General features: G+C 40.7%; 1 protein-coding gene across 10 annotated transcripts in view; it reads right to left on the bottom strand.

Moving 5' to 3' along the window:
- Positions 1-25,514, bottom strand: part of ZMIZ1 (zinc finger MIZ-type containing 1) — a 607,902-nt gene that overhangs the window by 374,999 nt on the left and 207,389 nt on the right. For 8 of the 10 annotated variants that reach the window (XM_019502344.1, XM_019502355.1, XM_019502347.1 and 5 more), the window contains one exon: positions 87-165. The exons of 1 other annotated variant lie outside the window; for it this stretch is intronic. The gene's annotated coding sequence lies outside the window, so the exon portion shown is untranslated. Of the gene's footprint in view, positions 1-86; positions 166-6,726; positions 6,866-25,514 lie in introns of those variants that run through there. One more of the 10 variants, XM_019502345.1, reaches the window with a different exon arrangement.

A 25,514-nucleotide genomic window follows, 5' to 3' on the forward strand; every position in this document is an offset into this window, starting at 1 on the left:
CTGGCTAAAGCATCAACTACAGTGCACTTTCTGGAAAAGGGAGAAAGCCTATTTTACCCTTTAACTAGTGACAGGAATCTTCCTACCTGAGTGTTACACGAGTGGCTTCCTCCCCTTAGTAGCTGCTGTCTTCTTCGGCGTCCTCACATAACAAGATTCATTTACCTGCATTAAAACAGTCTGTTATATGTATATCCTCAGCATTAACCTACAGTATTTCAATAAACAATCTATCAGTACAAATCTCAAAGGGAGGAGATGCCAAACAAGTCATGGTATGTAACTGGTCAAAAGACAATGCATGGAGCAATTCACTGCAATTCCAGCCCCACCTCTCTCAGCTCTGCCAAAGAATTACTGTGCAACTTTTGAAGAGTGACTTCATCACTTTGCACCTAAGATCTGCTCATGTGTAAAATGGATATGAGAAGTAGATACTGAACTCTGTTGAGGTAAGTATCAGGATATATTGGCCTGACAGAAAAATATTTTTTTTCAGTTAAATGCCACACTGTTCTGGTTCATTTTCTTGATGGAGGGTGCTTGCTGAGTGTTAAGTGTCATTAAAAATAAACAAACAAACCCCTAAACTCCACTTACATGGATAAGCAAAAATACACAAAACACCAGCCTATCTGTAGCAAAACAAAGCAACTTTATGGATTCCATCAGCAAAGGGCTGTGATTTCTAGGAAACGCTTTTTAATCATAAATGAAATACTGTAAAGGGAGATAGTAGAATGTTTACTGGCAGTGTGTGCTTCATTACATGCTGTTTCAGTAGTCATGCAAAGTGTCCTTACAGCAGGGCCGGCTATTATTTCAGCTGGAGGGCCACTTACTATGACTTGTGGGCACTTGTCAAGGACCACATGTATCTCTCCCACTCTGTCACTCTCCCCCCCCATTCCCCCCCTCACTTTTCTTCTTCTCTCTCTCTTTCTCTTTCTCTCTCTCTCCTCTTCCCTCCCCCTCCCTCCAGAACACAGATAAAGCTGTAGTTCACCAGGAGCTCCAACAATCAGCTGAGGACCCAGACAGCAACTTCTGCCATGCTGGGCAGGCTGTAGCATCATAACCTGCCAGCAGTGTCACAGCTGATGCTGCTGCCTGTTCAGCGCAGCAGTAGCTCTTGCCTGGGTCTACAGCTGAGTGCCAGGGCTCCTGGCAAACTGCAGCTTTGGTCAGGTTCTGGAGGGAGGAAAGACGAGAGAGACAGATAGAACAGAAGAAACAGAAAGAGAGACTGCCGCCTACTCAGAGTGGCAGCAGCTCCTGCCTGGATCCACAGCTGATGTAGTTGGCAGGTTCTGGGTCAGGGCTCCTGGCAGCAGCTTCCACCCTGCCGGGAGGGTGGCAAACCAGTTGTGGGTGCTGCCAGGAGGTTCTGCATTCAAACTCCTGATCCTGCCCACAGAGTCCACAGCCAATGCCGCCACACACCCACTATGACAGAAGCCCCACACAGGTCCACAGCTGATACCTGATGCTGCAGGGTGGAAGCAGTCTCCCTCCCCCCAGCATCATGCGGCGGCAGAAGCCGCTGATCACCCACAGGCCAGATTCAGTAGGTTGGCGACTGTCCACCCCTGGGCCGGATCAAATCAGCTGACAGGCCAGATCTGGCCTGTGGGCTGTATTTTGCTTACCCCTGCCTTATAGGCTGCTATTACCAAGCACTCAGTGAATACTGAAAAAAAATTGGAGAACATTCAATACATTTTCCCTTCCCTTCATTCATTTTCAATCAACTTTCATACTTTTTTTTTTTTTTTTGTCTGGAAGGATGGTCATGAATAGCCGGTCTTGTGAAACAGAAAATATCCCACTTGACTTGAGTGACTAGTCCATCAACCACTACTAATGACCAAGAGTCACGACTTGAAGCCAATAGCTAGGAAACAACTTGTATGCAGCAAAATACTTGCATGCCTGGCTGCATGAAAAATGTAGAATAATAAGGAAACTGAAGTTATTATTGATACTTAATATCTATGCTGCAGTAGCATTCTGCCTGTTCATAGATAATTCACAAAAAATAAAATTCAGAAAAAGTAAACAATTATTTTTGCTGTAATCATAAAGGAACAACCTGCTTCAGGAATTAATTTTGCTGTATTTCTTGTCTAGGCAATAAGTAACAATTTTAGGAAAGGTTGAATTTTGACGAAGTGCTTAAGTAAACAATTGGCTTTAAGATTACTACAAAACTTGAATACAGAAGAACCCCCAATAGTTAGAGTTGATTTTCATAGTCCTTGAGAAGATGAGGTTTTCTGAATCAGCTGGAGTTCCTATACAGTGTTGGCAAATAGTTGTGGGGGACCAACGAGGTGCTCCAGGTGAGTGGAAAAGCAGTACTCTTTGCACTAAAAACCACAGCAAACAGCCATGCAATTTGTCCTTTATATGGCAACTCACTGTAAATTAAGTGCCCTGCAAACTACCTGGCTATAAATTGCCTGGATTCTACTTTATTTCCCTCATTACCTATTTGTTCTCATCCACAGGTTTCCCTTGTATTTAGGTTCTCCTATATAGGCCAGAAAATTCCTATTAAGTGAATCATGACAAGAAAATACTAACTTTTCCTTATCCTGTAGACATCAAACATTAAGGCTAGGGACACATATTACATATAAAGCGAGATAAGTGATCACAAACTGGTTTAAACCCGTAACAGAACAGAAGTTCAGTGCAAATCTACTAGCTTCAGAATGGCCGAACCAGTTTAAGGTAGACCTAGATGGATGTAGCATTAGACTTAACTGATTTTGGTTAAACTGGTCTACCAAACTTCTGTCCCAGTTCTCCTCCTGAAACAAGTTAGGTCTCAATCCCCCTACATCCTAGGATGCATTGGAGCCTCCACTAAGCCCCCTTGCAGGTAAGCTTGTCAACTGCAACGGGGGCTAGGGACCCCCACTCTGGCCCCCTACCTGGGTTGTGCACAGTAGGTGGGATGGGAAGCCCCTGGGGATGACAGGTGGGGGGCTGGTGAGGGGGCAGGGCTGGGGCATTCGCTACCCAGTGGAACCATGTTATAGAAAGAAAAGCCCCTGCCTTTCCCTTCTACAACAAAGCTCCACTGAGTCCCAAACACCCTAGCTCCACCACCTCACCAGCCCCACATCTATCATCCTCAGGAGCTTCCCCCCACTGTGCAGACTCTGGCTATGGGGCCAGAGTGGGGGTTCATTCCTTCCCCTCAACTGTCCCCCCGCAGCTGATGGGAGGGGGGCTGGCAAGGGGGCAGGGCTGGTGCCTTGCACTGGCTGAGCCATGCTCCACCTTGAAGGCTTTCCCCCACACCCACTGTGCGGACCCCAGCTGGGTGGCTGGAGGAAGCGTCAAGTCCCTTCCCCCCTCCTCTCGTGGCTGACAGGTAGGGGCTGGCAAGTGGGGCGGGGCTGGGGCATTCACAGCCTGGCAGAGCTGAGAGGTATGTGGTAGTGGCCCCTACCTAGAGTCCTGAGAAAATCACGAATTTCTTGTCAAAAATTTGCTGCATGTGTGTGGGCAAAGTATCATTTTTCACGGAGCATTCACGGAACTAACACTGATCTTGGCAAATGGGTCCGGGTAGTTCCATAAATATTGTGTGAAAAATTATACTTAACCAACAGCAGGCAGGCACACAGCCATAGGCAGTGGAGGGCTGGGGGTAGTGGGTCTTAGCACCCCCAAACGCAGGGCTCCACCCATTCTCCTTCCCCTTCCCCAGTTTACCTGCTGTGGTGGACAGTGCTCTGTATACCATCTGGCTTCAATCCCACCCACCTGCAGGCTTCATGTCTGTCTGTGTACACCCCTCCCCACCCTCCGGCAGCTGCCCAGAGCCCATACCCGGGCTGCCCTGTGGCCCTCTATGCCGCCTTGTGGCCCTCTGTGCTGCCCTGCATTTGAGGTCCCCGTTAGCTCCAGCCTTCCTCTGCCTATGCTTGCAACCTTTAAAACTTGTGGTGTAGGGTGAATATTGTGGTTTCTGTGCAGTCTTCAAAATTGCAATTTTCTCAGGGCCCTACCCCTGCCTTCTGGCCTTGGCCAGTGTAGGCATTTGCTAACAGTCCAATCTACACAGCTTAGAGAAAGCTACATAGATTGACTTGATTCCACAGGTTTTTTGCTGTCTGTACTTAGCCCATATAAACCTGAAATTACTATAGTTTTTTGCTATTTACCTAATTTCCTTCCTATAGGATATAGGTATTTGTTCCAGGTATCACAAGAGTCATGGGCTAGGTTCCATTCCAGCCTCTGCCATAAATGTGTTACATGATTTTGAAGGACTCACATCATTTTTCTGTATTTTTTTCTCCATTCATAAAGTGGGGTTATAAAGGGGTTAATGTTATTTTCACCAGCCTTTTTTTAGTGCTGGATGAGGCTAAGTATTATCATTTTTATTGTTATGACTGAATCTGAAATGCAATCCACACCCATTTTTAACAGCAGGCCCAAATTCATAGCTTCTGTGCTGCCTTCACCCAATATCCCTACTGGCACCCACTGTTAGCAACTTGATAGTTCAGTATCCCAAACTCTCTTGCTCACCTTCTGTAACATTCTTGCAACTATGTTGTTGTGTGAGATGCACAAACAGCACAAAAAAAATCAGCTGTGTTACAAAAGCATCAACTAGGTTTAATCACAGGCTATGCTTGATGCTTCTGCAGAACCAGAGAAAGGAGTGCAAATAAAAAATATATACATCTTTGGCTATGAAAGTCTCAAAGTTTAGAATCCAAGAAGATTTTTATTTCATTATTTCTATAATAAGGCATGTATGGTGCATTACAAGTGTACAAGAACCACCCTGCTCTACACCACAGAAAAAAAGGGCTAGTAACCAGTCTATGGGTCCAGCCTAATGAAGTTGTGGGGACAAGTGAAGAGAACAATAGTGCTGCCAGCTCTTGGAAATTTGAGCCTTGCAGTATTTATATTTTTTCTTAAAGCCTCAGCTCCTAGAATCCTGATAACATTAATTTAAAGAAAAAAAGTTGCATTTGTCTAGCCCCCGGGGTTGTCTCAAAAAATCTGAAAATGACAAAAGTACACCCAAGAGGCAAATGCCCGAATATAAGGAAGAGGCAAATACAACAAGTACCAAACTGATTACTTTTGGAGTCTCATCACTTGGTACTTGGCAACTCTGCAACAAGAAAACAATGGGGAACTTAAATACCATTAAACAGCATAGAAGTCAAATATGCAGAGCAACCAGTTTAAATTTAAAACTAATGAAAGAGAAATGTGCTAAATGTATCTCTGTGGGAGATTACTGTCTAGTTTCACACAACAGGGTTGGTTTTTTAAAGTGGGAAACAGAACAAGAACTCTCCAAACAAAGGGGTAGAAGGCAAGAATGTGATCAAGCTACACAATGGGTTCTTAAGCAGGAGAGTTGAGGCAGAGAAAGGGAAATGATGGCAGCAGAAATAAATGAGCTGAGGTTTAACATGAAACAAGATGTGCAAGAGACTGAAAACCAGGGAAACTAGTGACTGGTTTCAAACAGGAAAGTCACATGGTCCAACGTTGGGTTTGAAAAGCCTCAAATATGCCCTTTCAGCTGACATACAGGTGCCTGACATTACAGCTTCCAGCTTTAGACGCAGGACTATTAATATATCCCTTCACAACCAAGCAACTTTCTTCCATTATCATCCAGGGATGTCACTGGGGAGGAACAAAGATATTCCTCATTGCTTCCCTTAAGCTCTCACCTTCAGCTGGCCCAGAGAATAAGCAGCTGTGATCCATGTTGCACCCTCCCTTGTGCTGTAGAACTCAAGGGAGGATGAGTCCAAGCATAATGAAACCCAGAGAGACTACGGGTTTGGGGAATAAGGATTTGCATGAGCCCCTGGCAAGAAAAAGGCCTATTTTAGGCCTTGCTCATAAGAAGACATGCATATAATTAACTATGTGACTATTTCAATTGGGGTATTAATTATGGCAGAGTACCTTAGAAAAATCAGTATGGTTTTTAGAGGTAATGCCAATTTTTTGCAATATTCCCTTTAAAATAGGAAGCACTATCAATGCATCTAAAATCACAAACAACTTCTCAGTTTGCCCCCAAGTTCTACTTTTTCACTCATAAGTGCTTTATAACGGCAGCAAGGACTATAGTACTTCCTAGATAAGCTTGGTAACTCACAAACAAAGTACTGATATTCAGAAAATAAACAAACAGCTACAAAACAGTATATTTCAGTATTAAATATATTTCTCATTATACAGGCTGCATTATTATAAGTTAGTTAACTGAGCCCCCTATAGGCTTAAAATGTGTTTGCAATTTTGTTACTGCAAAATTTGGAGCAAGTTACATTCAACATCACTTAAACTCTGCATATGTACACTGGACCCTTATAGAGCCACCACTAACACTTTCTACCCAAAAAGGGTGTTTGCTAGTTTTAATAACAAGAGAAACATAAGACTACTCCAGCATGTTCTTAAGTGTCAGTAAAGAGATAATTGAGATATATAGTTCATATGATTTAACTGTTTCAGCACATACTTTTGCTTAAAATAAATGCCAGAATGCTCAAAGTGCATGGACTATTCTATTAGACTCCCCACACTTCCCATTTGTTTCCCTGGGCAGCAGGGAGCACAGTATCCCTTTGCATGTTCCCAGAACAACAGACAATTCCCAGCGTAAGCAGCATCCCCACTGCACCTTACAGAAGGCAGGAAAATAGCTCCTCATACATCAACCAACAGATCTGACTGCCTTTACAGGGGCAGAATGCTGATTTTCCTGCAGTTTCCAGGTTCCTGCTGCTGTGTACTGGTGAGACCCAGAAACCGTCTGTCTCCTTGAGCTTCTACTCAGGAAGTGTAACTCTGTGCCCCTCCTCCAAGCAGAGCAATGCCCTGCGGGCAGTGCATGGCTTAGTCAGCAGCCATGCACTATATAATTTCTTAAACAGCAGCATAAGGTTCTGTAGGTGCAATTCACACAAGGACTCTGTGATTATGAAGCTAGCTTGCTTGGCTGTATATTTATATGATTTGTACATGCCATCATATATGCCTTGTTTCACATTAAATCTGTGGCATGTTGTTTAAAACAGCTCGCCATGTACTTTTTACTCTGAATGACTTTAATGGGCCATCTGCCTAGATTAAGATGACATCAGGATTTATATTTTGCCCACTCAGAAATCTGGTGATAATCTGAATTTTCCTCCAATTTTTCCAGGCTTTTCTTGGTTTAAAGCCGTAAATTTGGTTTTTCAGTTGCTAATAAAAGGTTCACTTTTTTAACATGACCTGTAAATACTGGCAAAAACAAGTTTTTTTGTTTGGTTGGTTTCTTACATCTACTTTATAAAAAATAAAAATAAAAATCATAAAAAGCTCGATGCTAAATTTAAAGCAGGCAATATAATAGATACAACCAGTAACAATGAAAAATTGCATACAATATCATATTATTTGAGAAACAGCATGTAACCATGGACTGGGTTTTCTGGCAAGCGCATGCAGTCTTGACTTCATAACTTCCTGACTTTAATGTTTAATAATGCAATTTTAACATGATTCTTTGACATTTGGTAATTGTAAGGGAATGGAAAACTACATGGAAAATCATAAATACTTATACTTCTCCACATAAAGAGCCCCGCCACTCTCAGAAGGGAAGGTAGCCTCCTTCAGCTTCTCAAAATACCCAGAATTCTGCAAGCTACCAACTCCTGGCCTGCTCAGCAAAGAGACTTTTATTAAAGATGTGAGCTTTTGAAACCTGTCCTTTTGCCCCATGCTGTGAAGTAACTGAATGAGCTAGCTTGACTACTTGAAGCAAAAGCACAGAGCTCAGTATGGGTTAATTAACCCAACTGAGAAATATGGTTAATTAGCCTGTACAGAGGTCTCTTTACTGGGGCTAGACTGCTTTTGGTACCCAAACTACCTTATTTAGACTAGCTCAGTTATCACTGAACTGCAACATGCAGAGCAGACATACCCCCAAAAGCAGATGAATCAAAACCCTGGTTTTCCAGCTTAAAGAGCTCAATATGCCATGTACAAATCACCACTTCAAAGGATCATTTTTAAGGGACCTACACCTGGTCAACAGAAGCACACGTTTTTGTGGAGAATGCTCTGATGCTGACCTAGGAGCCTTAGATAGCAGGCCCTGTAAACCCTGGCTAAATTTGAACCTACACCCTGGAGAGCTCTTGCTATATCCCATTATTAGAGGCCATCCTGCTGTCATCTCCATAGCAACCTTTTTTGTCTATTTTATGTTTCTGATTTAAATGAACTCTTCCCCTCCTACACACTGCTGTAGATATACGCCCTTAAACAATCACCCACTCCAGCGTAATGATAGAAGTGGTTTGTAGCTACAAATGGGGCTCTGCTTCTGTTATAACTAGTTCTTTCTGTGTAGGGCTAACATGTATACTCTAGATGTGTTTGCAGAGTAAAAGTTACTGACTCTCTGTACTTTCCCTGTGTGGATTAGATACAAAATAACCTGTAGATTGGAGTTCTCTCTTAAAATTACACTCAAAGCGAAAAGACTAATAATGTAGGTGTCACCAGCTAGTTCAGCAGCTATTATTGCTGAGGGAATAGGCATAAGCAAGATGAGCTGGAAAGAAAGCAATATGCATGAAGACACATACAAGGCTACATACAAGAAGGCAGGGGAGGAGAGAGAATCTCTCAGTTGCTCCTAAAGTAGATTATTGCCACATACAGCAGTTAACGCACCCCAAGTAGTGTGCTTTAAATTTAATTCTCAAACAAGAATACACTAAGGCAAGATTAGACACGGACATGCTTGTTTTAACCATTCATTTATCTCCGGTGAAACAGTACCAGCATAGCATTGGCATCAAAATTATTACTATTCAAAAAGTATGTAGTGTACTTTTAATTTAACATTTAATAAGTATGCCTTGGGTGGGGGTTCTTGGTTTTTTTTAAATTTAAAATGTAAAATATATCCAGTGCATTTTGGGAAAAAAGACCAATTGATTTAGCAAAAGAGTCCAGTCCAAGTCTTTTTCTTCAGAAAAATCAATCACAGTCAGCAAGCTGAATCTACACTAAAGTAATTTTAATTGTGGGTTGTAAGAAACTTCAAAATATAGCACTCCAAGTCTACTAAACTTATTATTTGTTGAGTCTAGTAAACCTACCACCTTATTTTGAGTCTGGCAGAAACAACTTTTCTAACAAAAAATCCTGTGTGTATGGGATCTCTACTCAAAGGCAATGAAAGAACAAGATGAATAGGTTTCCTATATAAATAATATATCTTGTTACTGTGTTTTATTAGAACTGATTGAAACAGGGAAGTGTGCACCATGAAAACTACTGAAAAAATAAAAAATAAATATAGGTCTTTTTTCATTTGATTCCTTTTTAAGTTTGCTTGTTTATATCTCTCTCTCAAGAGATATATAGATATCTCTCTCATCTCATTTTGGTCAGGAAAAAAGCTGTCACTTCGTTCCAAGGGAGAAAAAAAGGCATGTGTTCATGTGTCATGAAGGACAGGAGAACAGAGGATTATCAAAATGAAAATGGGAATTTATTTTTTAATTTTTGCCAAAAGGGAATGGTAAGAGGAGACTGGTCATTTGCTAGAAAGTTTCAACTCCACTATTCTTGCGTGTTTCTTGTAACAAAGTTTTCCAAAACTAATCAACAATATGAACTAATTAATTTTCAAAAACAAAGTACAGTATAAAAACCTTTTAATAAAGTCTCAAATTTCTAGACAGAAACAGACACAACACTGTCCCCTTCTCTTCTTTCTCCATGTGAAAGAAATCTTGAAGTTTAGCTTCTCTGTTCAAGAAACCCTCCTCTATGAAGTCAGCATTTAAAAAAAAAAAAGGTAAATTTTTCATTCCCTAAATTACCTTCCTTTTACATTCAAGGAGAGTTGATGTCACCAGTTCAAGAGAAAAAAAAAAGATTTGAATGCAGAGTATGCCAGGCAGGGTATTGGAGACTGCTTTGGTAAAAACAAGCCCTCATTGACAGAAGAAAAACAAAATTATGATACCCCATTTTGTTGCTAACCAATTCCACTCATTACATATACAAATATAACTGGTTTTAGCCAATTCTTCTATCGTACATCGTGGCCTTGTCATATAAGACTGAATGCCTAACTATGAAACTAGATATCTCACACAATCACCTCCAAACACTACTTACGTCCATAACCTACTTTTTAATTTCAGTGTGCTTATCTGCAACTTTGGGTTAGTTATCAGAAGGCATTGAAAATTATGGTACTCACCTTCTTCTGCCGCTCGTTCTATACATACAACATGCATAGCGCAGAGACAATAAAAGCAAAAGGTCGGATTTTGCAGCTCTTACTTACATGAATAGTCCTACTGTTTCTAGAAAGTAACAAGCAAAAGCTGTAGCATCAGGACCTAAGTGGGATAAAAGCTGATAATCTTACTTGATTCTACAGATCCAAACCCTTTATGCTGGGTTAATGTCACCGACATCTAGCACTGAAAAAGCACTAGTAACACAGTCATGCCTCAAAGGAAAAGCCTTCTTATCCAGGGGTTTAATGGCTAGAAGCAGAAAGGAATTTTTTTTTCCTTCTTCCCTCCAATTTATTCAGTTATAACAAATGATCTTCAGAATTCTACTCACTGATTTATCAAATAAGCAGCTATATAAGTACTACCAAACTGGTAGCCCTGGATCTTGGTTTTTTGATCTACTGGGAGGGCTTAAGGATAGGATCCAGGGCCTTCCCTAATGACAAACCCTGTCAGCCTGCCCATGCTGAAATTCTAGACCATCAACAACAGAGGAAGCCAAAAACAGAACGTTGCAAAATTTGCATCCACTGTAGACATCTGAACTGAAAGACAGCCATTTCAAAACAAGCTGAAGTTTGCCTCAGGATCTTTCAGGTTTTACTGCAGGCCCTTCCTAAACTCTGCTACTGAGAGGGATTGCAAAACTCAATTCATTTCTCTGACACTTAAAAAAAAAAAAAAAAAAATCTACACTTTTTTCCAAACACCCTCACTTCTCACACTCACCTGTAGATTTTATCTATATTATTGTTTATTTCTTCTTTAGCACAAGAGGCTTGACAATCATTCAAAAAGCCTGAGCCTGAATTGATTCATTCTTTGCAGGTTAGTCTAACCTGACTAGGCTAAATCCATTTTGTAATCAGACAGACATCCCAGAAGTTCAGGCTTGTCTGCAGTGGCTCAGGCTAGAAGCCAGGAGGTGCTAGAGAAGCCCTCCCTTCCTTTCTACAGGTCTGAGTTAAAGGTGGGCATGGCCAGGCCCCGGCAGGATGCTCTGATTATTCCCCGCCACCAAGCAGCCGAGCAGGGATTGCTTATCACACCTAACTCAGTGTTTATCAACCCATTAAGAAAACAAAGCCTCTCTCCATTGACCAATGGAGATCTTTAAGAAGATCTTCCAAGGAAGGACATTAAGCTACCTGTTGATTAGCTCCAAAAAGCCTGATTGCCTGTCTCTCCCACAGCACCAACCATAGCCAACACGTGGTCTGTTAGCTAATGCTGAGGTGTCTGTGTAAGGCAGAGGGGAGGGGGGGGAATAATGCCTGTTCAGCAGGGAGAAATCAGGCAGATGCTCTGTGCCTGCAAGTCTCTGCTCTGGCTAGGGAGCAGAGGAGAGGGGCCAGCTCTGCTGTGGAGCAGAGAGCTTAGCCCAGAGAGCATGCCAGGATGCTAAGGGTCTCTGGTTTATCATAAACCAGTAAGGGGTCTAGGACAGATGTTACATAAACCAGTTTGACCCAAATCAGTTAAGACTGATAGTCAACCAGGTTTATCTCAAACTGGTTTCAGCCATTTTCAACTGGTTTATGTGCACTGAACATCTGCTCTGTTACAGGTTTAAACCAGTTTCTGATCATGCAAAATGGTTTTTGCGTAATAAACTGTCTGTCCCTCGCCATAAGCTCCCCAAACTTCCAATTCACACTGAATTCAATCAAAGTCAATACTCCTTTGCACCTCACAGCTCAGACCATAAAGCAGCAAAGCAACAGTTCAGCTGTGGCATGTTTTCAAGAAATGAATTCTTCCTCCCAAAGGCATTCCTGCTTCACACCATGCACAGATGCACATATACATGAATCACACAAACACACACTCGCCATCTAAGTAAACAAACATATAAAGGGGGGAGATGGTGAGAAAAAGGAAAGCAAAAAATACCCAAGCATTAAATATTTACATAAGAATGAAATGTTTCATTAATTACACACATAATCAATTTGCAGCTATTTTCTTTAAATTTCTCAGTCAAACCCACAGATTTGCAGCACTTTGAACTGTGATGCACCAGTAATTGTGGATGAATATTTTAAATCAGTCTTGAATCACCATACTGCACACACCAAATAAACTAATAAGTTGCTCATGTGTGGACTACTAATGTATTTTTCTTTCCTAGACAGATGGAGTACAGTCCTGAAATCAGTTGCATTTGTTACTGAGGATCTTTAAAAAAAAAAAAGGATTAAAGAAAGCTTTAGTTTTTCTGCTTTATTAAAAACAAACAAATAAAGCCCAAAGCCATCATTCAATAGCTGGTGTGTATTGCACACAAAGGCTAGGAACATAAATTACACATAAACCAGTATAAGCAATCAGAAACTGGTTCAAATCTGTAACACAACAGAGGCTCAGTGCATGTAAACCCCTTTCAAAATGACCAAAACAGGTTTAAGATAAACCTGGATGGATGTAGTATCAGACTTAAGTGATTTAGGTTAAACTGGTTTATTGAACTTCTGTCCAGCTCTCCTCTAGATTCAAGTTAACTCACAGTCCCCCAGCATCCCAGGATACTTTGCAGGGTGGGCAGGCTAGCCTTGGCTCAAGATATCTGTTCCAGCAGGGAGGCATGCTCAACCACCCTTTGGCTTCTGGCCTGCGCCACTGCAGGCATGTGGCTGCATTTCTGGAATCAAAAGTGAAAGTATCCCCACTTGCTTATTGGTTCAACATATGCAGCTTAGACTAACCTGCAAAAACTGAATCGATTCAACCTCAGGCTTTTTGACTGTCTTACCTTAGCCAAAAAGAAACTAGACTAGTCACGGACAGGTATTACATTTGTGCTGCGAGAAAAGCCTCTCTCTTGGCACAGAGAGCTGCACAGATGTTCAAGAGAGAGTGCTCCATAGATGCTCTTCTGCAAGAAAATTTCCCTCCCCATGATATAACTTGAATGGCCAGCTCTCTCCTGTGTGGAAGACCCCCAAGTATCCCAGTCCTCCGCTCATCCTCCATTCTTCCAAGGGTAAGTGAGGGAGGGAGAAGACTGGCTCCCTGACAGCCTGGCTAATGGTGAGCTGTCAGAGAGCCCTGCATGGGGAAATCCACCCTCTCTTGTCCTACCAATCAACTCCTGGTGCTCCAAGAAAGTTGTCCCAAGGGAAAATGTTTCCTGCCCTCTCCCCACACTCTTTTGGTGACCCAGAATATGACAGCATCAGGCAGCTGTGCCAAGATAGCAAGATTCCCTAGGCTAAGGGAGCCCTGCTGCTATGGGAGAAGTTCCCTGCCACTGTATGCCTTCAGGTTGTACCCAGAGCAGCGAACAGACTGGGGGCTACTCTCCTGCAGGAGGAACTGGAAGGCTCCTGGCTCAGATGAATGATTCCCCCTCTCCCCCGCCACCATATATCAAGTGAATGGCAGGATGGAGTGCATTGTCCAGGGGCTGGAGATGTCAGCGGCAGCTGCTGCCAACTGCCGATTGACTACCTGCCCTCTTCCTGAGCAAGGATGGGGGAGAGGATGGGCTCTCAAACTAACAGGCTCCCCTAGGGGTAGGGTTAGACCAGGAAGCAGCCTTCTAGTGTCCCTGGCTGAAGAACTTAAATGTAGAGCTCTCCAGTCAGAAGGCTGGAATGCGTGTACACGTCAGCTCCTGGATTATTTTTCTACTGGTAAGAATTTCAGAGAAATTTTTACTAATAGAAACAAACACCTGTCCATGGCCTAAGAAAAGCCAAAACCATTTGCAAAATACACTGGAGAAGTTAGATACTGTATCAGAATACACTGATCTTCAAAGAAAGCTGCAGTGTGAAATGTTACTGCAATTCTCTGGTAAGGATGGATGCAATTGCCCCAACTGGTGTATTTATCCTACTATTCTAGTTACAATCAATGTATTTAAACAATATATTAGCAAAGAAGTTCTTCAATCTGACTGGTAAATTCCCATTTACAGGGGCAGGTGTTAATCATCAAAAAATTAAATGTTTGACATTGTGATCACTTTTGGGATGGGTTCAGAGATGATATGTTCCCAGACTTAAAACTACATGCAAGTGTTCTCCTAGGCCAGGTACAGACATTGCATTTTTACTAATATAAGTAGTCAGAAACCAGTCTAATACTGGTAACAGACCAGAATTTTGGCACACAAAAACCAGTCTATACCTGTAAGAGAACATAAGTTCAGCACACACCAACTGGTTTAAAAAAGGCAGAAGCCGGTCTAAGATTTGTCCCGTCCCCAAACCCTCCTCCTGCCCACCCACCAAAGGGCCAATGTGTTTTGTTTACTACCTATGTAAACTACACTGCTTCCAGAAAACTGTGTCACTGAGACTGATCCCACCATGGGCTTTTTGAATGTCTGTACCTAGCCCTACAGTTTCTACCACAAGCAGAAATCAGGGTTTCCAGTCTTACTCCAGAAAATGAAAAGGTCAATACTTATAAAATAAAGGAAAACACTCCACATATACTGCCTTAATTGTTGAAGGAGCAAATTAAGAAATAGAAAATCAATTCATGGGCCTTAGCATCATTACAGCTCAAATGTAGAAAATAACTGTGGCCTCTATTAACTTCATACAGTATGCAGAATACAAAGCTGCAAATAAGGAGCCGTCTTTCAAATAGGACAGTGGTAGATATCCATTTGCTACACAAATAGGTAAGGGAAATCCTTTCTTCTGTCCCTGTTGTTATGTTCTCAGTGCTGTAGTATAAGCAGAATAAATATACCAAAACAATCATGGAAATAGTGGTATCCTGCCCTGTCCTAAGTCAGCTCTGCAGAATAAAGATGCCCTAAAAAACTAGCATCTCTCAATCCCTGAAAATCCATCTTCTGCAGAAGGGAGAGTCCTATAGATCCATCAGAATAGTTTTCATATCACCAGCTACTCCATCCCTTTTCCTCATGTCCTTAGCCAGCACAGCAGATGATGCCAGATATCCCAGTTACTGAATGAAACCCTGGGAACCACAAGAAGCAGTGTCCAGTAAAATATTCTGGACTCTCTCTTCTTTTTCCCCCTTTGCTTTTAATGAAGGGCTGGATCATTCCAAAAGAACAGGAACATAAAAGCCATATTTGTGTCCTAACTTCTAGGGGTGTGTTAATAGGTCCTTGCATACTGCTGCATATCTGGACCAAAACGTCAGTCTTTCTCCACATTCCAGATTATCTAAATTTAACTCCAAAATATGAATATACAAACAGATCTTGTGGAAATCTACATGCATGATACGTATTTATGGGGAGATTAAACAAACCCTATGCTTTCAGCACTGGCATGCATTAGAAGTTTCTGGGTTCATAAACATACTGTTATTTTTACACTGGAAACCCACATTTTTTAAGGAGTTATAACGCCTCAATTTAGGCCACAAACCAAGTCATCATTAAAATTAACATTAGACATTAAAGATGAGGATAGGTGAAGTCCCCTCTTTTTAAGAGAGATAATAAAATTAGTGTGCTTGGCTGTGTTCAAGCCACTGGGTTCTCAAGACCAAACCAAATCAATCTAATATTTGATTTCACTCAATAAGCGATCATAAAGCTCAAGTGTTACTTACTAACCAGGAACTCAAGGCTACAGGCACCAATTCACCATCCGTCTTTTGTTTTTCCTATAAAATCTAAACTGACAACCAATCTTAGCCATTCTAACAAGGCCATTATTCTTTAGTGCCGAGGAAATCAAACTTAAACCTAGAATGTAAACCTGGGACAAGTCCTGTTAACATGATCAAGTATTAAAAAAGCACTTCATCGTTTAAAAGTTACTGTATATCCCCTTACTGCTAAATTAAACTAAGACTCCTGTCTCGGTTGCATTAAATTATTAGCTAATTAGCCCTGACTAAGGATAACAGTGTGTTTGTGCTGGCAAGCTGTGAAAAGAACACTTCAGCAGAGAAGATGAATGGCATTTTTGTCTGGCTTACAATAAAAAAAACTGCTGGCCCAGGTTATGAGTTTAAGCTATTTTTCATTTGGCAGACAAGACAGAGCTAGTGACAGATCAATACAGTAACTTTATGATAGGCTCCTGCAGATGGCAGAATCATAAGCAGGCATCATTTTTAAAGCCACAAGCAGTGTACTACTGGGACAAAAACTACCCAACCTTTTGTAATACTTACACATTCCCAGATAGAGTGAGGGGGAAAAAAGAGAGATGGGTCCAATAAGATTTGTATCTAACCCAGTAAAGTGATATTCCTCCAAGATTAGCTCTTCTGCAAGGAAAGGATGAAAACATCATCTGTAAGTAATTCATGAACAAGGAACAAGCTAAGAATTTTTGAAGTAATAGACTGGTGAACTACTTTGGCAGACTTGACTAATGTAACGAGTGATGGTACCTTGTAACTGGTTAAGACCCACAGAGATGTGAATGGTGCTGGATAGCAGTAACGTGAGAGGACATTTACTTTTTATTATATTTACCTATCCATTCAATATTTGGGTAATTGATGGATATGTTTACTTGTCAGCCTATTTTTGAAGTCTCTCAAGGGCACCAACAGCACTGGCACGGTGTGCTTTCATTTTTGTGTAGTCAAAATGTGAATAAATCCATAACTTTACCCACGAGGTCATTTTATTTTTCGCTGTACTGTAGCTTGAAAGGATTTGCATGTATGTCTGCCACAGCATTTGGATTTTTAAAGGTATGTTACTGCTTATTCAAAGATAGTTTAAAGCAATGGAAAGGATTTGTAATTCTATCATATAGCATTTAACCCTGAAGTTTGATGTCAAGAACATAAAAGATGAGACGTTAATAAAGAATTTAGGTCAAATTCCTATTTGCTGTAAAGTGGTATTGTCAACCTGAGTATTTTTTATTCACAGTCAGTATATCATAAACATGTAGCAGCATACTTAATGTAAATATTGGAAGATAAATTCTAGGAATGGCTGTTTCAGAGCACCTGTTTTATGTTAGTATCTAGAGGATATCAGCCCAAGTGGGAAACTTATTTTACAATGCACCTAAGCTATTAGGGGTTGGAGCCCTCCTTTTCTGGTCTCTTCAAGTAATTAACAATAATAAAATAAAGTGGGAAAAGGGGAATCTATTAGCTAGTGAAATGCAGTAAGTGAGCTGCTTGCTTCTTCACATATGGTACTGTAGTGCAATTGGATCCAATTCTACACTGTATCCTGCATGCCTGAAAATGAATTATTAATTATATCACTAATTTTACCTCACACAATGTGAGAAAACAGCACAGGGTTTTCCCCAGATAACAGTACTTAGCAAGTAGCTATTAAACTATAGCAGAGAATGCACAAGTAGAAATTCTTCTGACTGTTGTTTGTCTAAGAGTAACCGAGGGAGGAAAACTAACCCAAAGCATTACCTAGTCCCAAAAGTAAAATCCTGCTGTCTTCTGTAAAATCCTGTATGGATCAGGTTTCACTAAGGCAGGTAAGCCCCATATTTAATCTGTTTTTAAAACAAACTGGGTGTCTTTACACTCTAATGCAGAGGGAGGTTTGAACAGAATTTCACATTTATAATCTTACCTCTTTGCAGTCTAAATTTTCCATGGTGCTGTCAGAGAGCACAAGGGCCCTTTATACCCAACTGCACTTAGACATTCTGGCTGCCAAGTCTGCCAACCACCAACACTTGGTTTCAACCCAGAGACTCTGCCAGTCTACCACAAAATTACTGACACATGACACTGAGCTTGGCACAAACACACACAACAGTGGCCCAGAACTCTGATTCACAGGCTGCAGATACACTTGGAGCAGAAGCCTTAATGCTTCAGCCTAAACAAGACATTTTGAATTTGCCACTTTTTCAGTATAAATTTTTCCACCTTTTAAAATCTAAGTTTTGTTGGTAATGGAAATACATACATGCATACATACACACACACTTGTGATACTTAAAAAAAAAGATGATTAGGTCACTAAAAAACAAGTGTTTGTGTTTCCTTAACAGTATCTAAATTACTTGACTTCCTTGGATCTCTTGAGCCTAATTTAATAGCCCTTGCAGTAGCAGGACACTGACTACTGTTGTCCCCTTGCTTTACTTGTGGCAGGTTATGGTGTTATGCCTTGTGTTTGTGTCAGGGTTGATTATGTAGTTTTATTAGCAGGTTAAATAATGGATTTATATAGGATGGTTTGGATAGGAATGAACCTGCCTCTGACAGGGGATTAAACTAGATGACCTCTGAAAGTCCCTTCCAGCCCTGCTCTTCTATGGTTCTATGAGTTTCATTATAAAACAATAAAAATGACACCAAAATGCCATATATAGATACACACCATATTAATGCAGGGAGCTTTCCTGTTCTCAGAGAGTGACCACACTTAACCTTAAAGGAAGAGAGAAACCCAATGCATCTGCTCTTCCTCTCCCTTCCCAACTGATTCTGAAACCTCAAGTCTTATGTTCTGAAAAAGTTACTACCCCCAATTGCCTGGACACCAGGCCAGAAGGGGTTATGAAGGGAGACACCGTCATGCAATTTCTGCTGTTCTTGGGATCTGACTGCTGCTCCTTGGAGGAGGACATTCACAAAGGAAGGCTGCAGTGCCCATCTAATGGAAATGATGGTGATGGTGTTGCCACTACCCCTCTCAAGAGATTAGATCATCAAACCAAAATGAAAGGACACACACTATACACATATAACTTCAATTGTCTCCAACAGCACTACTCAGTAAATTATCCCATCTCTGTTGGGTCCTGCTCCTGTATATTTTTTCCCCTCACTTCTACCTGTCTCTGTTATCTTAGCCCCCAGTAGTACCTCATTAACCTTTTCTCTGAATCCCCTCTCTCCCACCTGACTTACTGATTTCCAGTTGTGTTTTTTCTTCCCTTCCAACTTTCACCCTATTTTGGTCTCCTCTCACTTCCCTTTCACTGCCACCTCGTTAGTATTACACCAAGTTACACAGAAGGGGGATAATTCATTCACTCTCTTGCTGTCATACAATTTATATTTAAAATGCAACACATTTACCATGTTTCCACTGCAATGAAAACTGCCTCATAGATTACAAAAACCTTCACCAATTAGGTAAGATCCAATCAAGCACGTAGCAAGACAAAGTATTCATAAATGGCACAAACCCACAAATGCCAATAAAACATTATATAACTATCTGCTACTGTTATCAGTGTGTTAAAAGCAGATTATTAAACACAAATTCATGTGAATTTAGGAGAGAAAAGCTGAATTCAAAGGCCCAGATATATTACTTTACAGTCTTAGGTCCATGCTGGACCCAAATAAGCAGTAATTTCTCTAGAGAAACTCTCACTGGAATTGTCTGTGAGCTTGATACCACTGCATCCAAAGCCTCACTTACTTCTAATCCCCAAAAAACACCAGCTGTGTTTCATCTGTATATAGTAGGGGTCATTGTAACTCTATCCAAGGCATATATATCAATAGGTATAATCTTTAGCTCCATTAAAATGGTAAGCTTTTATTCACACTGTAAGGTTTCAGAGGAAGGGACTGTCTTTTCTTAATATGGGTACAGTACCTAGCACAATCATAACTTGATCCTTGATTTGAACTTGCAGGTCATAGCATGAAGCACACATTAAATGATTCTTCTTCTGCAGTCCCTCACAGTCAAGGATGATTGCCTTCCATGATAGTCTTATCTGTGTGTCTGAAGATGGCTGATGAGGTCTATATGGGATCAACAGATGCTACTGCAGCTCAGACGTGTTTCTGCATGGGGTGGGTGGTGCTGGATTCTTGATTTGGTCCATGACACACTGCTTTTGCTTCTCCATCTCCTGTTGTTGTTGTTGTGAGGTTTCAAAGTACTGAGATCCCTACAGCAGACTCTTCTTCCATTTGGGGCAGTCCTGGGCAATTGTCTCCCATGAGGTGTCATCAATATTGCAGTTTTTTAAGTTGGCCTTGAGGATGTCCCTGCAATGCTTTCTCTGCCCTCCTCTTGAGCACACACCTTGGCTTAGCTGGGTGAATAAAACTTGCTTCGGGAGTCTGGATTTGGACATCCAGATGGCTTGGCCAGCCCAACAAAGTTGATGTCAGATGATAGTAGCCTTAATACTTATGGTGTTTGCTTGCAGAGGGATGCTAACATTGGCGCATCTGTCTTCCCACTGGGTTCGGAGGATCTATGGCAGCACTGATATCTTTATATGTCTTTAGCAGACTTTAGATGTCTCTTGTACATTGTCCCTATCTCAGCTCCGTATGTTAATTAATACCAGCAAAATTAACAATGAGTTTAAACGAGTGTATAAATACATCAGCTATTTCTCATATTGCTATCCAGGAGAGCCAATCATTTTGTGTGTGATAAAGCAGAGATATTATAATTAGGGGTTTTATAATGAATGCCATTTAATCAAATGTGGAGTTATGGTACAGACAGTTATATATCAAAGACAAAACCACGTGAAACACAAAACCAATGGCTGTTAGCAAAGACACGCAGTCTGTGAGTAAATAACATTTGGATTTACATCCATAAAATTACAGATACAGCCACCATTAAAGAAAGTCTGTATGCAAGACAGTTTTAGGTGCTATAGCTAAAACAAGTTACTTCATAAATTGTAAAAATGAGACCCAAAAGCAAATCTTTCAGTTCTTTCTGGACAAAATATAGGAACCAAGTTATGAAGTTAGGCAGCAATTTGTAAATCCTTCTTTAAGGCTTTATTGAAAAAATGCAATATGCTGTAATAATACTAATAATTATACAGCTACTGCTGCTTAGTATTTCTGAAGTGCTTTGCAACTACTAATTAATCTTCACAGGGGAGTGAATAAGCATTAGAACCCCCATTCTCCATAAAGAAAAACTGAGGCAGAGATAAATCCAAGCCCAGAGAGAGTTTTTGACAAAGCCAGGATTGGAAACAGGACTGTAGTCACAGGTCACTCATTCCGAACATCAGGGTCATGAGTCCTGCTGAGCTCAGTGGCTAAGGCATACCTGTTCCTGTAGTCAACAAACCTAAGGAAGAAATACAGCTAGGATCTCACCCAGTTGCCTTCGACTCCCCAGCCCAAATGACCAGGTACTCATTTACAGTTAGGTTGACAGGGGCAACCTTTGGCATGAGTCTAGAATGACGTAATGCTTTTGGAGCCTTTGCCAGACTTCTTAACTGTCCTGCCTCCATGCCTCAACTCACATATAACTGAGCTTCTGCTTGTACTGAGGTAGGATGAAATTTGATAACTCCTTTACTCCTCTCAAAACTAGATAAGCAACTTCCCCACACTTCTTTCCTTAGTAGAAATGTAAACAGATAAGACTATTCTCCCCCCACAAACAAAACTACATAGCATCGCATAATATACTTCATAAACTTGGAACTGACTGAAGGCACACACAAATTATTCTAGTGCAGATAAATCTGCCCCTTAAACAACCTGTGTCATTAGGAAGCGGACTAAGTAGAAGGCACCATAACACAAAGAAGTACACACAAAGTAGCACTGAAGGTGGTTACTTATGATTATTACTAATTATGTTCATTATGGAAGTGCTAGGAACCAACCAGGATCACTTATCAGCTGCACTAGAGTAATACACTATCCCTGCCCTAAAGAGCTTCCTTCCTTTCTAATTAATCCTCAAGGCTCTTACAAGGCATGTGAAAATTTATCCCCATTTTATAGATGGTGAAATTGCACACAGATGTTAAGAGACTTGCCCGAGGTACAAAGCGAGTCACCTACACCAATCACTGAATGTTCCCTGCAAAAACATATGGGATTCTTGGCATCAACACTTGCTGCAGAATACCTGTCACATGTACATTTAGGGAACTAGGTCTTCCTAATTTGTGCAGAGCTTGGCTTCATCCTGATCAGGGCCTTTGAATACCTTAATATAAATAAAAATAATGAATAACTAGCTAATAAGGCTAGCATAAAAGAGAAGCAAGTCACAATAGGAAACAAAAGGTGAAAAAATGTAGATGTGTAAGTGTTTTCAGACAAATTAAAAGGTGTGCTATATTATCCTTCATAGAAGTGACATTGTTTTTAAACGTTACGTGCTTAACTTAGACACCACACTCTAGAAATGCCTAGATCAAGATATACAAAGATTACAGACATATAAGGGCCAATTTAAAACCCGGTTAGATCAATGCAGGGCATCTGATATTTACCTTGACACTTTTTTATGGGCAACATCGTGTCATTATTAATAGGTAGGGAAGGAAGCTACAAGGAGAAAGGCAAATTTAGCAGCAGCCATAAAGAATTATTCAAGTCTTGCAGAAAACATAATAGGATTGTATTCAGAAACCATTTTATTCTGGTGTATTTTCGGCATTTTAAAGAGTAGCTTCCCCCTGTATATAAACAAGAATTTTCAGAGTGTATCTGTTCTTATACCTTCTTCACCCCAAAGACTCATTAAAATCAGTGCACAGATTCCCGTTGACTTCAGTCACCTTTGGATCAAACTTTGTGTTCCAAATGTTTAACGTGTGAAACAACACAGGAACAGGCTTCCAAAAGGGATGGTATCAAGGAAAGACAATAATCACCACATTTTCTCCATGTGGCCTACAGAAATATGAATTGGTTTCAGCATTAACTGTTTAACAGAATACACATTTTCAGGAAGAGTCTTCCCTTATCTGAAAATCTATAAAATACTCCTAAACAGTTATTTTTAATACATATAAAAGTACACCAACAAATGGCAGGATAAACAGATTAATCCACCCAAGACAGATTAAGACTATAAATCATGGCTTTCATACAGATGAAATGTGGGTCCATTCTTTATTAGTGGAGATAAATGCTCCTCACCTCAATCTCTAGTATGTTGTTCTTACATAACTATTGGATACATTTCCAGGTCAATCTGTAGGAGATTTAGATACACAATCTAATCCCAGTGCTGAACACTTAAGTGACATGAGTTAAATTTAAAGTGCTGCACAATGTTCTAGCCACAAACAGTAACACCCACAGAATAGGGCACAAAAATTGTGCATTACTAATATCCTCAGGGTCTGATCCTGCCAGCCTATACTTTGGGTGTTGTCTACTATTAAATATTGATAGGATCAGCCCATAAACAAGGATTATATATCTTTTAACATTTCTATTGAACAAAACCGTTAAAAAAAATTCTAATCACTTTTTCATCATCTGTGCTACAGTCAACTCAAGACTGCATGGTAACAGTGATACTCATCCAGTGAATTCATCACAGGCTTTATCGCTAGGTTCTTATGTGGAAAGGCCTCAGAGGAATCCTTATATTAGGAGCAACTATATCAAAACATTTTCAATTGGGCCTAATGATTTTGAGTGCCGCATATTAAGATATCCAGGTTGTAGCCATATTGGTCTAGAGGCAAAAGGAATCAGAACTCATGGTAGAGGTGATAGCTTTTATTAGATCAACTAGATTTTTTCAAAAAAAAACTTTATTTGCAAGCTTTCAGGCACAAGCATATATTAAGATACAAAGGGTAGTCCTGCTTTTGAAAGTAAGGCCCCTTTAATGGTGGCAAACTGGCCACACAAAAACAGAAAACTTTCAACAAAAATAACTTTTTATTTTAAAAAAGGAAGACCTACATTTTGGACATTAGATTAACTTTATTATACAACCCTACATTTGTGTAATAAATGCTGTTTGTTCACACCATGATTGCATGTTAGTTTATCAGGCATGATGATTACTAGATAGAGCTGATAAACAAATACAATCCAAAACTATTTAGGAATCCCCCCTTAATGTGAAAGGAAGTCAAACATCTAAACACACTGCACAGCTTTTAAAATCTGTCCAATTTTCCTTAAGGTAAACCACCAAAATAATCATGATTATCGTTAAACTTTCTGACAATGACCCTGACATTTTGATCTAACATGAGGTGATTTTGCTGCCACTTGTTTAAATCCTTGTTAATAGACCTTAATGGGAAAATCCTCTTTCTTATCACTCATCTTCAATAACGTCAGCAGTCACTGTAACTTCAAGGGCCTTAAAGCAGGTGCCAGCAGTCTACAACCTGGTGACCAAATGATCCAGACAATGAGCCCAGAGTGAGGGGGGGAGAAAGGTCAGCAGTCTCCAGCAATAGAGGGTTTTGCCCATGCTGCACTGCAGCGAAGTGGCAGGGAAAAGTGGTGGTGGCAGCAGCAGCTGGGTCCTAGTACTGGCCCACCTCACACCCAAACTAGGTCATTCTGGCCAACCAGTGGAAAGTAGTTGTCAACTGCTGCCTTAAAACATACATTGTGCTCAAGTGAAGAGAAACTAGTCCTAACTTCAGGCTTCATATCATTCTCAGAACTAACCAGGGTACCTTTAAAAAATGTGGCCTTAAATATCCACACAAAGTGGGGTACAGTGTCCCAAAAGGGGTCAATACTGTTATTTAATGGTTTAATGTTGACAGGATGATCAATAGCATACAAGAGAAAAAATGCAGGCAGCCCCTTCACCTTGTGATCTCAGCAAGACCGACTCCAAGTCAATAGGATGCATGGGGAAGCCCATAAAAGAAAGAAAATGGGATTGTTAGTATTGATTTACTTTTTGTTGGCAGTGCGGAAGAACTGAGTCCATAAGAAGGATATGAACACAGTGGGTATACGGAGGACTGTCTTATTTGGGAGTACATTCCATGCGTAGATGGTGGATAGAGGAAAGAAGACTACCATGTGAGAAACAAATGAATGGGGCATCAAGACTCTCACTGTTGAAAGGAAAGCTTTCTAGTGAGTATAATCATTTACAGGTGCAAGGCATTTACAACACTCAAAGGAAGGTACTGAAGAGTGAAAGAAGTACAAACTAGATGGCTGCTATTTATATTCCAGTATCTTATGCCACCTTTAGAAAACAGACATCCTGACTTGAGAAATCAGACTGGTCATAAATGAGCCAACTGTGCTAAAATCTGGTTTAACTGCACAGGTCAGGATACCTCATCAGCCAGCTGGTCTGCCATGCAAGTGTAACAAGACACCCGCAGCTTGCTGCCCCTCCAGTGTAATTGCACATCTTGTTCTTTGTAATAATACTTACCACTTATGCACTATTGTAGAGACATAACTAATCCTTACCAATCCCACTGAGAGGCAAGCAGATAAGTACTATCTTTTCCCATTTTGCAGACAGAGAGAAACACACACATATAGGAGAAAATTAATGAGTGGCATAATCTGACATGTCCTTAGACTTTG

Source organism: Gavialis gangeticus, unplaced genomic scaffold (assembly GCF_001723915.1).
Source record: "Gavialis gangeticus isolate Ggan-Ray unplaced genomic scaffold, GavGan_comp1, whole genome shotgun sequence".
In the NCBI taxonomy this organism is placed as follows: domain Eukaryota; kingdom Metazoa; phylum Chordata; order Crocodylia; family Gavialidae; genus Gavialis; species Gavialis gangeticus.